The following is an 11,460-nucleotide window of genomic DNA, read 5'->3' as shown; positions in this document are numbered from 1 at the left end:
GAGCACATCCGAATTATCCAGGCTTACTCCGTATCTCTGTGGATCTGCTTCGATGGAATTGATTCAAGGCCGCTTTAATTATAAAACACAGATGAATCTCTACAGAGCAAAACATAGAGGGATTAATGAGAGACAGTTCCTTCCTCAAACCCCTTCCCCCCCCTCTCTCTCTCTCTACTTCTTCACTTCTCCTTTTCTATAACTCCTTTCAATGATTCACTCCTATCTCTCTGCCCTCGTTCCACTGTCCTTATCCCCTTTTCCCTTGTCTTTGACTATTTCGTAACTGCCTCCCATCTCTATGTCTTTCATTCCCTTCACACATGTCCTTAATATACTGAATTACCTTTTTCTTTCATTTCATCCCCTTCTATGCATCCTAATTTCTATCCCTCTGTCATTTGGTAACTGGCATTCTTCCATTACCCATCCTCTTCTCTTCTCTCTCACTCTCTCACTCTCTCACTCACTCACTCACTCACTCTATCCCACTATCCCTGTCCATCTCCCCCTTCCCCCTCAGTGCCAGCAGTACCGGGAGCGGACAACGGTGCTGGAGAACCAGCCTGCAGGAACGTTCGTCCTCCAGGTCCACGCCGTGGATGCAGACGAGGGCTCTAATGGGAGAGTCACCTATGGATTCATGCACAAAGACAGCACTGTGCCTGCCTTCAGTATCCACCCAGACACAGGTACCGTACAGTCCAACTTCACTGTTTGGTTGTGGACCCTAACAGCATCCCCATAGTGTTTAGGCTTTATGTAATCTGGTACTGAAAGGGTTACAAGTCTCTGGATCGCTTTGGAACTACCTTGAGGTATTTAATGAATTCAAAAGTTCAATCTAATTCACTTTAATGACACCCTTTCAAAATGTGCCAGCACTCAAAAGGGGAAGAAAAGACAGCGTTTCCCCCCAAAAATGCGCAAGCTCTCTTTTAAAAAGGAATTGCTTTATGAAATGTAACTGTTCAGTAGACGTCAATCATTAACCTTTTATAGAGGAGAGAAAGGAGTGAAAGGAGAGGGATTGGCTTTGCATGAACTGTGAGGAATCCTCAGCATGACTTTGATTGAATTCAAGTGCAATTTACAAAACACCAAACACTTCATCATATACCTTAATAGCACATCAATTACAGTGTACTCACATCCTTCATTAGTATATTGATATCTGTCATTACATAGCATTGCGTTCGCTAAACATAATACATGAGATTCATTAAGTGGCATAGATGAGCTGAACATGTATAAATACACCCTGGCAGGAATAGCATGTGAGAGAAAATGTTGTGTCTGGTCTGCCGTTGTCCGTTGCCCTAGCAACCACGGTATAACACTGTTCCCTCAGGTGTGATAGTGACGTCCAGGAAGTTTGACCGCGAGCGCCAGCGGGAGTACGCGGTGACGGTGACCGCTACGGACCAGGCAGCAGACCCCCTCATAGGGATCTGTCAACTCAACATCCTCATTCTCGACGAGAACGACAACAGCCCCAAGTTTGAGAACCTACGCTACGAGTGTGAGTGCTGGGGATCACACACACGCACGCACGCACGCGCACACACACACACACACACACACACACACACACACACACACACACACACACGCACATAATCTAGTCCTACTATTGATCCAGTAGTATTTGCAGACCATGTCTACCTTGTTAATGTTTCATTGACAGCACCAGATCCGTGTTCATCTCGCCAAGACATATTTTAATCCGCAGATCTAAGGCTCATAATGCTTTCAGCCAATTGAATATGACGTGTTGTCTTCCCCACAGACTTCCTACGGGAGGACACAATGATTGGCACCAGTTTCCTGCGTGTGGCGGCCCACGACGATGACTACAGCACCAATGCTGCCGTCACCTACTCCATGTCTAAAGAACAACCAGAGTACCTGAGGGTAAACCCCCTAACCGGCTGGGTCTACGTCAACCAGCCCATCTCACAGGTCAGGAACACAACCTTAACCCCTAACCCCTAACCCCTAACACTAAACCTAACACAACCGTCACCCATCTCAGCTGTACGTTAACTCGTACTGCTCCAGGTTTCTGTTGGTTGAGATGAGACTCATTACAGAGAATAAGTCTCACTTCAGTGAGAGTATAGAGGAAGTCTAACTCAATATTTTAAAAAGTCTTTGTAAGCCAGCACAAATCTAACAAGCTAATGTTTGAGAGGTTTTTAGCCGTTTTCTTCTTCGCTGGCTAGCCTGTAAATGTCCCTCCTCGGGGGAGAATGTTTTATCACATAGCAGGAAATGGGAAGCCTGGTGTAGCGAGGAGGTGTTATTATGAGTGCTTCTAGGGAAGCTGTTGCTATGACTACAGAGTTCCTCTGTCAACGGAACACTGTTGGTAGCATTCTGTCAGTGTCATTTACGTTCACCCGTTACTACCAATGTTCTACCAATGTCCAGTAGCATGAGCCAAATACAGTACAACCAGCATATGTCCCTGTCCCTCTGACACTCCCTGACACTGTCACCCTGCGCGATCTAATCTACACAATCACAGGGAGGGTTTATGTTTCATGACTTCTCTAGCTGTCCTGCCTCTTCACCCATGTCTAAACTGCTCTTATTTCACGTGTCATGTCACTGCCATGCTTTTGCTATGACTACAGAGGACCTACATCACCCGGGAAATAGTTGCCACGGACGGGGGGAACCGGAGCAGTTCGGTGGAGCTGTCCGTCACCATCACCAACGTGAAGAACCAGCCTCCTCAGTGGGACAGGGACAGCTTTGACGTGGTCATCCCGGAGAATACCGTCAGGGACACACCCATAGTGGTAAGATGGGACCGGGACAAACAGGTTACGTCCCAAATGGTATCCTATTCCCTATGTAGTGCACTACATGGCTCTGGTCAAAAGTAATGCGCCGAGTAGGGAATAGGGTGCCATTTGGGATGCAGGGGTACTGTGTGGGTGGAATGTGGGGAGAAATAGATGAAGTCATGTTTTAACATACACATGGGGTTATATGTCCTGGGGGAGGTAGAGGGACATAGGGGTTATCTTAGGTCAGAGTTGAACATGAATGATGATGGAATACAAATTAGGATGAGTATGGCAGATGTAACATGAAACAGGCATTCTGAGGTACATGGGGTTAGAGAAAGGTGAGTTAAGGGGAGGTTGGGACATGATGACACACATTAGGATAGGTACGTATTACAGAAATGGGGCTGGTAACTTGAGAGGGGTATTTTGAGCTGGGAGCCAGTATTTTCCCAGGGCTTCAAAGCAAATAAAAGCATCATGGAGTAGACTTGTTTGATCTAACATTTAAAGTTGTTCATTTACGGCTCTTACTATACTGTAACTTACAAACACCTCAACGCTGGGTGACACTAGCTGCCTTTACCATTTCTCTGCAGTAATGCACAGTGATGCACATTATGACGTACTCTATGGACACCCAGCTATTATAGTCTACGGCAAAAGACGAGAGTCGATAATTCCCTCAGGGCTCAACCTCCATCCCTACTCTCCCATCCTCCCTCTCTCTGGCACTTGCTGTGTCCTGGGATAGCCCTACATCCTCATGGCGACTTACTCCAGCCAACACCCTCCTCCCTCTGCTCCCCTTCTCCCTGCCCGTGTCCAGACTCATCCTCCATCGCCTCTATTTTAAGCCAACTGCTTCATTACTTCTACGAGCCAGGCCCTGGCAATCACGAGCGCTGGATTATTCATAGGCATTTACTTTTATTTTTTAACTAACGCATTGAAAATGAATTTGCTGAATTTCCTCTGGATCTTTTAGAAGCTATTAAGGCTATTAAAAATGCAGATGAATATTTCACTGAGAGTGATCGAGAGAGCGTGAGTGAGGGGAAATGAACAGGGAGATCGAGAGAGCGTGAGGATGGGGAAATGAACAGGGAGAGCGAGAGAGAGCGTGATGTGAGGGGAAATGTAACAGGGAGATCGAGGAGAGCGTGAGTGAGGGGAAATGAACAGGGAGAGGAGAGAGAGCGTGAGTGAGGGGAAATGAACAGGGGATCGAGACGAGAGCGTCGAGTGAGGTGGTAAATGAAACAGGAGATCGAGAGAGAAGGTTTCCTTTTGGAGTTCTAGGGATCAGCAAGATACATTTTTACTCTTCAGGGAAGATTTAATGGGCCACAGTAGGTTGTAGTTGATCTGTGAGCTGCTTGTTTTGCAGGTGGCCTCGCCTGAAGCCTAAAGCTGAGTAGAGTACAGGCAGTCACAGAGGTGTGAATTGACTGCTATTGTCCTCTGTTTCCCCTGTCTCGGTCTCCTCTCTGAACCCCAGACTATCAAGGCCACCTCTCCGCTGGGGGACCTAGAGTGACCTATAACCTGGAAGATGGGATGGTGCCGGAGACCAACATGCCTGTACGCTTCTATCTGACCCCTAACCGTGAGGAACGGCTTCTGCTCATCCTGGTGGCTGAGCCCCTGGACTATGAGACCACCAGGAACTTCATACTGAGGGTCCGGGCTCAGAATGTGGCTGCAGTCCCCCTGGCAGCCTTCACAACGGTCTATCTTAATATCACAGGTAAGACAGAGCAGTGCAACCTGCTCATATAACCACCCATAATACTTAACTATCCCTTTTTACTTCCATCCCAGCAGCCTTGACTCAACAATGTATACAACCATCGCTCTCTCTCTCTTTCTTTCTCTCTTTCTCTCTTGCTCTGTCGCTCTTTCTCTCTCTCCTCCAGACTCTCTCTCTCCTCCAGACTAACCCCAGAAAGCATGATGTACTGGGCTTCAACCTTTTTATTAAAATCAAGTTGATTTCCAGTCTCCCGATCCGAGCTTAATTTCCCATTACCGCGGCTTATTACTGCAGTTCAGCCCACCCCTGACCCTCTGTCCCAAAATAGCTTTAATTCCCACCGTAGCCCAGATCCAGGCTCCCTCCTCTTATCCTCCCCCGTTCCCTCTAACCAGACTTCATCTCCCCCTCTATCATTCATGAGAGTTAGTCTTAAACCAGAGAGACATAATTAATCTGGCCAGACCCTCCTCACTCCTTCACCTCTCCTTCTCCTCTCCCTTATCTGTCTTAATAAGTGAGCCTTCATTCTTCTCCAGAGGATGGAGGGAGGCAGGGAGGGCTGGAAAAAGGAAGGGAGAGTTGTAATGGATTTAAGACCCATGTTTAATTCATAGATTAAGACATTTTCTGAAACAAATACAACATGGAAGTGCATCGTTACTCTGAATGCATCCGAGCCATTATGGTTTTGGGGTTTGGATTAACTATCCTGAAATGTCCTCTTCTGAAGACATTTTTTTGTTGTTGAAGTTTCTTGTAAAGTTATTGTGATAGTTCTCTATAATAGTTAAGAAAGAGGTAATTGAGTTCAATAGACAAACGACTCTAACAAGCTGTTTGTATCATTTCTCTGTGGAAACGGTCAAATGGTGAAAAATAGAGAGAGCTCTCGAGTGTCACAAAGAGGTCTTTGAAACTGTTCAATACATCTCCAGGAGTTTGAAGGTCTCCATTAATCTCTGTCAACAAATGTTTAGCCACAGAGACTGCCGGACACAGAACGGAGTCTGCTGCCACCCTGTTTTACAGCCTGCTGCGTGAAAGACACTCTACTCCTTATAAAACCCTTTCACTGAGAAAATACTGAGCCAAATGATGACGGATAATGCTGATGTTTTTCTCTGCTAGATGTGAACGACAATGTTCCCTTCTTCACCTCGTCCATCTACGAGGCGTCGGTCACAGAGGGGGCGGAGGTGGGGACGTTTGTCACACAGGTGTCATCCAACGACCTGGACCTGGGGCTCAACGGAAAGGTGACGGAACGCTTTGGAATAATGGAAATACAAACAAGCCTCCTATATCAGCACTCCTACTCTGAGAGGAGCAGCACTCCTACTCTGAGAGGAGCAGCACTCCTACTCGGAGAGGAGCAGCACTCCTACTCTGAGAGGAGCAGGTAGCGAGGAGTGTTATTATGAGTGCTTCTAGGGAAGCCTTGTTGCTATGACTACAGAGTTTCCTCTGTCAACTGGAACCTGGTTGTAGCATCTGTCAGTGTCATTTCGTCACCGTTACTACCAATGTTCTATTAACCAATGTCCAGTAGCATGAGCCATAAATACAGTAACAACAGCATATGCCCTGTCCCTCGACACTCCCTGACATGTCACCCTGCGCGATCTAATCTACACAATCTCAGGGAGGGTTATGTTTCTGACTTTCTAGCTGTCCTGCTCTTCACCCATGTCTAAACTGCCTCTTATTTTCACGGTGTCCATGTCACTGCGATGCTTTTTGCTATGAACTACAGAGGACTACATCACCCGGGAAATAGTTGCCACGGACGGGGGAACCGGAGCAGTTCGGTGGAGCCTGTCCGTCACCATCACCTAACGTGAAGAACCACTCCTCAGTGGGACAGGGACAGCTTTGACGTGGTCATCCCGGAGAATACCGTCAGGGACAACCCATAGTGGTAAGATGGGCGGGGACAAACAGGTTACGTCCCAAATGGTATCCTATTCCCTATGTAGTGCACTACATGGCTCTGGTCAAGTAATGGCGCCGAGTAGGGAATAGGGTGCCATTTGGGATGCAGGGGTACTGTTGTGGGTGGAATGTGGGGAGAAATAGATGAAGTCATGTTTTAACATACACATGGGGTTATATGTTCCTGGGGGAGGTAGGGACATAGGGGTTATCTTAGGTCAGAGTTGAACATGAATGATGATGGAATACAAGATTAGGATGAGTATGGCAGATGTAACATGAAACAGGCATTCTGAGGTACATGGGTTAGAGAAAGTGAGTTAAGGGGAGGTTGGGACATGATGAACACCATTAGGATGGTAGTATTACAGAAATGGGGCTGGTAACTTGAGAGGGGTATTTTGAGCTGGGAGCCATATATTTCCCAGGGCTTCAAAGCAAATAAAGCATCATGGAGTAGACTTGTTTGTGATCTAACATTTAAAGTTTGTTCATTTACGGCTCTTACTATAAACTGATTACAAACACCTCAACGCTGGGTGACACTAGCTGCCTTTACCATTTCTCTGCAGTAATGCACAGTGATGCACATTATGACGTACTCTATGGACACCCAGCTATTTAGTCTATCGGCAAAAGACGAGAGTCGATAATTCCCTCAGGGCTCAACCCCATCCTATCTTCCCATCCTCCTCTCTCTTGGCACTTGCTGTGTCCTGGGATAGCCCTACATCTCATGGCGACTTACTCAGCCAACACCTCTCCCTCTGCTCCCTTCTCCCTGCCCGTGACTCCCGACTCATCCTCATCGCCTCTATTTTAAGCCAACTGCTTCATTACTTCTACGAGCCAGGCGCCTGGCAATCACGAGACGCTGGATATATTCATAGGCTCTTACTTTTATTTTTTAACTAACGCATTGAAAATGAATTTTGCTGAATTTCCTCTGGATCTTTTTAGAAGCTATTAAGGCTATTAAAAAGCAGATGAATATTTCACTGAGAGTGATCGAGAGAGCGTGAGTGAGGGAAATGAAGGAGATCGAGAGAGCGTGAGTGAGGGGAAATGAACAGGGAGAGCGAGAGAGAGCGTGATGAGGGGAAATGAACAGGGAGATCGAGAGAGAGCGTGAGTGAGGAGGAAATGAACAGGGAGAGCGAGAGAGAGCGTGAGTGGAGGGAAATGAACAGGGAGATCGAGATGAGAGCGTGAGTGAGGGGAAATGAACAGGGAGATCGAGAGAGAAGGTTTCCTTTGGAGTTCTAGGGATCAGCAAGATACATTTTTACTCTTCAGGAAGATTTAATGGGCCCACAGTAGGTTGTAGTTGATCTGTAGAGCTGCTTGTTTTGCAGGTGGCTCGCCTGAAGCCTAAAGCTGAGTAGAGTACAGGCAGTCACAGAGGTGTGAATTGACTGCTATTGTCCTCTGTTTCCCCTGTCTCGGTCTCCTCTCTGAACCCCAGACTATCAAGGCCACCTCTCCGCTGGGGGACCCTAGAGTGACCTATAACCTGGAAGATGGGATGGTGCCGGAGACCAACATGCCTGTACGCTTCTATCTGACCCCTAACCGTGAGGACGGCTCTGCCTCCATCCTGGTGGTTGAGCCCTGGACTATGAGACCACCAGGAACTTCATACTGAGGGTCCGGGCTCAGAATGTGGCTGCAGTCCCCCTGGCAGCCTTCACAACGGTCTATCTTAATATCACAGGTAAGACAGAGCAGTGCAACCTGCTCATATAACCACCCATATACTTAACTATCCTTTTTTACTTCCATCCCAGCAGCCTTGACTCAACAATGTATACAACCATCGCTCTCTCTTCTTTCTTTCTCTCTTTCTCTCTTGCTCTGTCGCTCTTTCTCTCTCTCCTCCAGACTCTCTCTCTCCTCCAGACTAACCCCAGAAAGCATGATGTACTGGGCTTCAACCTTTTTATTAAAATCAAGTTGATTTCCAGTCTCCCGATCCGAGCTTAATTTCCCATTACCGCGGCTTATTAACTGCAGTTCAGCCCACCCCTGACCCTCTGTCCCAAAATAGCTTTAATTCCCACCGTAGCCCAGATCCAGGCTCCCTCCTCTTATCCTCCCCGTTCCTCTAACCAGACTTCATCTCCCCCTCTATCATTCATGAGAGTTAGTCTTAAACCAGAGAGACATAATTAATCTGGCCAGACCCTCCTCACTCCTTCACCTCTCCTTCTCCTCTCCCTTATCTGTCTTAATAAGTGAGCCTTCATTCTTCTCCAGAGGATGGAGGGAGGCAGGGAGGGCTGGAAAAAGGAAGGGAGAGTTGTAATGGATTAAGACCCATGTTTAATTCATAGATTAAGACATTTTCTGAAACAAATACAAACATGGAAGTGCATCGTTACTCTGAATGCATCCGAGCCATTATGGTTTTGGGGTTTTGGATTAACTATCCTGAAATGTCCTCTTCTGAAGACATTTTTTTTGTTGTTGAAGTTTCTTGTAAAGTTATTGTGAATAGTTCTCTATAATAGTTAAGAAAGAGGTAATTGAGTTCAATAGACAAACGACTCTAACAGCTGTTTGTATCATTTCTCTGTGGAAACGGTCAAATGGTGAAAAATAGAGAGAGCTCTCGAGTGTCACAAGAGGTCTTTGAAACTGTTCAATACATCTCCAGGAGTTTGAAGGTCTCCATTAATCTCTGTCAACAAATGTTTAGCCACAGAGACTGCCGGACACAGAACGGAGTCTGCTGCCACCCTGTTTTACAGCCTGCTGCGTGAAAGACACTCTAACTTCCTTATAAAACCCTTTCACTGAGAAAATACTGAGCCAAATGATGACGGATAATGCTGATGTTTTTCTCTCTGCTAGATGTGAACGACAGATGTTCCCTTCTTCACCTCGTCCATCTACGAGGCGTCGGTCACAGAGGGGGGCGGAGGTGGGGACGTTTGTCACACAGGTGTCATCCAACGACCTGGACCTGGGGCCTCAACGGAAAGGTGACGGAACGCTTTGGAATAATGGAAATACAAACAAGCCTCCTATATCAGCACCTCTACTCTGAGAGGAGCAGCACTCCTACTCTGAGAGGAGCGAGGCACTCCTACTCGGAGAGGAGCAGCACTCCTACTCTGAGAGGAGCAGCATTCCTACTCGGAGAGAGGAGCAGCACTCCTACTCTGAGAGGAGCAGCACTCCTACTCTGAGAGGAGCAGGCACTCCTACTCTGAAGGAGCAGCACTCCTACCTAAGGAGCACATCTACTCTAAGAGGAGCAGCACTCCTACTCTGAGATGAGCAGCACTCCTACTCGGAGAGGAGCAGCACCTCTACTCTGAAGAGGAGCAGCACTCACTCTGAGAGGAGCAGCATCTCCTACTCTGAGAGGGCAGCACTCCTACTCTGAGAGGAGCAGCACTCCTACCTCTATGAGAGCAGGACCAGCAGTACTCCTACTCGGAGAGGAGCAGCACTCCTGCTCGGAGAGGAGCAGCACTCCTACTCGGAGAGGAGTAGCACTCCTACTCTAAGAGGAGCAGCACTCCTACTCTAGAGGAGCAGACTCCTACTCTGAGAGGAGCAGCACTCTACTCGGAGAGAGAGCAGACCTCTACTCTGAGAGGAGCAGCACTCCTACTCTGAGAGGAGCAGCACTCCTACTCTGAGAGGAGCAGCACTCCTACTCTGAAGAGGAGCAGCACTCCTACTCTAAGAGGAGCACTCTACTCTGAGAGAGGACTCCTATCGGAGAGGAGCGCACTCCTACTCGGAGAGGAGCAGCACTCTTACTCGGAGAGGAGCAGCACTCCTACTCTGAGAGGAGCAGCACTCCTACTCTGAGAGGAGCAGCACTCCTACTCTGAGAGGAGCAGCACTCCACTCTGAGAGGAGCAGCTCTACTCGGAGAGGAGCAGCACTCCTACTCGGAGAGGAGCAGCACTCCTACTCGGAGAGGAGCAGCACTCCTACTCGGAGAGGAGCAGCACTCCTATCTGAGAGGAGCAGCACTCCTACTCTGAGAGGAGCAGCACTCCTACTCGGAGAGAGCAGCACTCCTACTCGAGAGGAGCAGCACTCCTACTCTGAGAGGAGCAGCACTCCTACTCGGAGAGGAGCAGACTCCTACTCGGAGAGGAGCAGCGCTCTACTCGGAGAGGAGCAGCGCTCCTACTCTGAGAGGAGCAGCACTCCTACTCTAAGAGGAGCAGTACTCTACTCGGAGAGGAGCAGCACTCCTACTCTGAGAGGAGCAGCCATCCTACTCTGAGAGAGCAGCACTCCTACTCGGAGAGGAGCAGCACTCCTACTCTAGAGGAGCAGTATCCTACTCGAGAAGGAGCAGCACTCCTACTCGGAGAGGAGCAGCACTCCTACTCTAAGAGGAGCAGCACTCCTACTCTGAGAGGAGCAGCACTCCTACTCGGAGAGGAGCAGCACTCTACTCTGAGAGGAGCAGCACTCCTACTCTGAGAGGAGCAGCACTCCTACTCTGAGAGGAGCAGCACTCCTACTCTGAGAGGAGCCCACCTCTACTCTGAGGGAGCGCACTCCTACTCTGAGAGGAGCAGCACTCCTACTCTGAGAGGAGCAGCATCCTACTCTGAAGGAGAGCATCCTACTCGAGAGGAGCAGCACTCCTACTCTAAGAGGAGCAGCACTCCTACTCGGAGAGGAGCAGCACTCCTACTCGAGAGGAGCAGCACTCTTACTCGGAGAGGAGCAGCACTTCTACTCTGAGAGGAGCACTCCTACTCTGAGAGGACAGCATCCTACTCTGAGAGGAGCAGTACTCCTACTCGGAGAGGAGCAGCACTCTCTACTCGGCAGAGGAGCAGCACTCCTACTCTGAGAGGAGCAGCACTCCTACTCGGAGAGGAGCAGCACTCCTACTCTAAGAGGAGCAGCACTCCTACTCTGAGAGGAGCAGCACTCCTACTCTGAGAGGAGCAGCACTCCTACTCTGAGAGGAGCAGGCACTCTACTTCT

The 11,460-nt window shown here is 48.5% G+C and overlaps 1 pseudogene; it reads left to right on the top strand.

Annotated features, from left to right (window-relative positions):
* The window catches only part of LOC111969271 (neural-cadherin-like), a 224,035-nt pseudogene that overhangs the window by 135,560 nt on the left and 77,015 nt on the right, over positions 1–11,460 (top strand).

The sequence above is a fragment of the Salvelinus sp. IW2-2015 genome, linkage group LG10, assembly GCF_002910315.2.
Source record: "Salvelinus sp. IW2-2015 linkage group LG10, ASM291031v2, whole genome shotgun sequence".
Taxonomy (NCBI): Eukaryota; Metazoa; Chordata; class Actinopteri; order Salmoniformes; family Salmonidae; genus Salvelinus; species Salvelinus sp. IW2-2015.
Note: the sequence above shows the minus strand (reverse complement) of the source record. Positions and strands in the feature narration are given on the sequence as shown.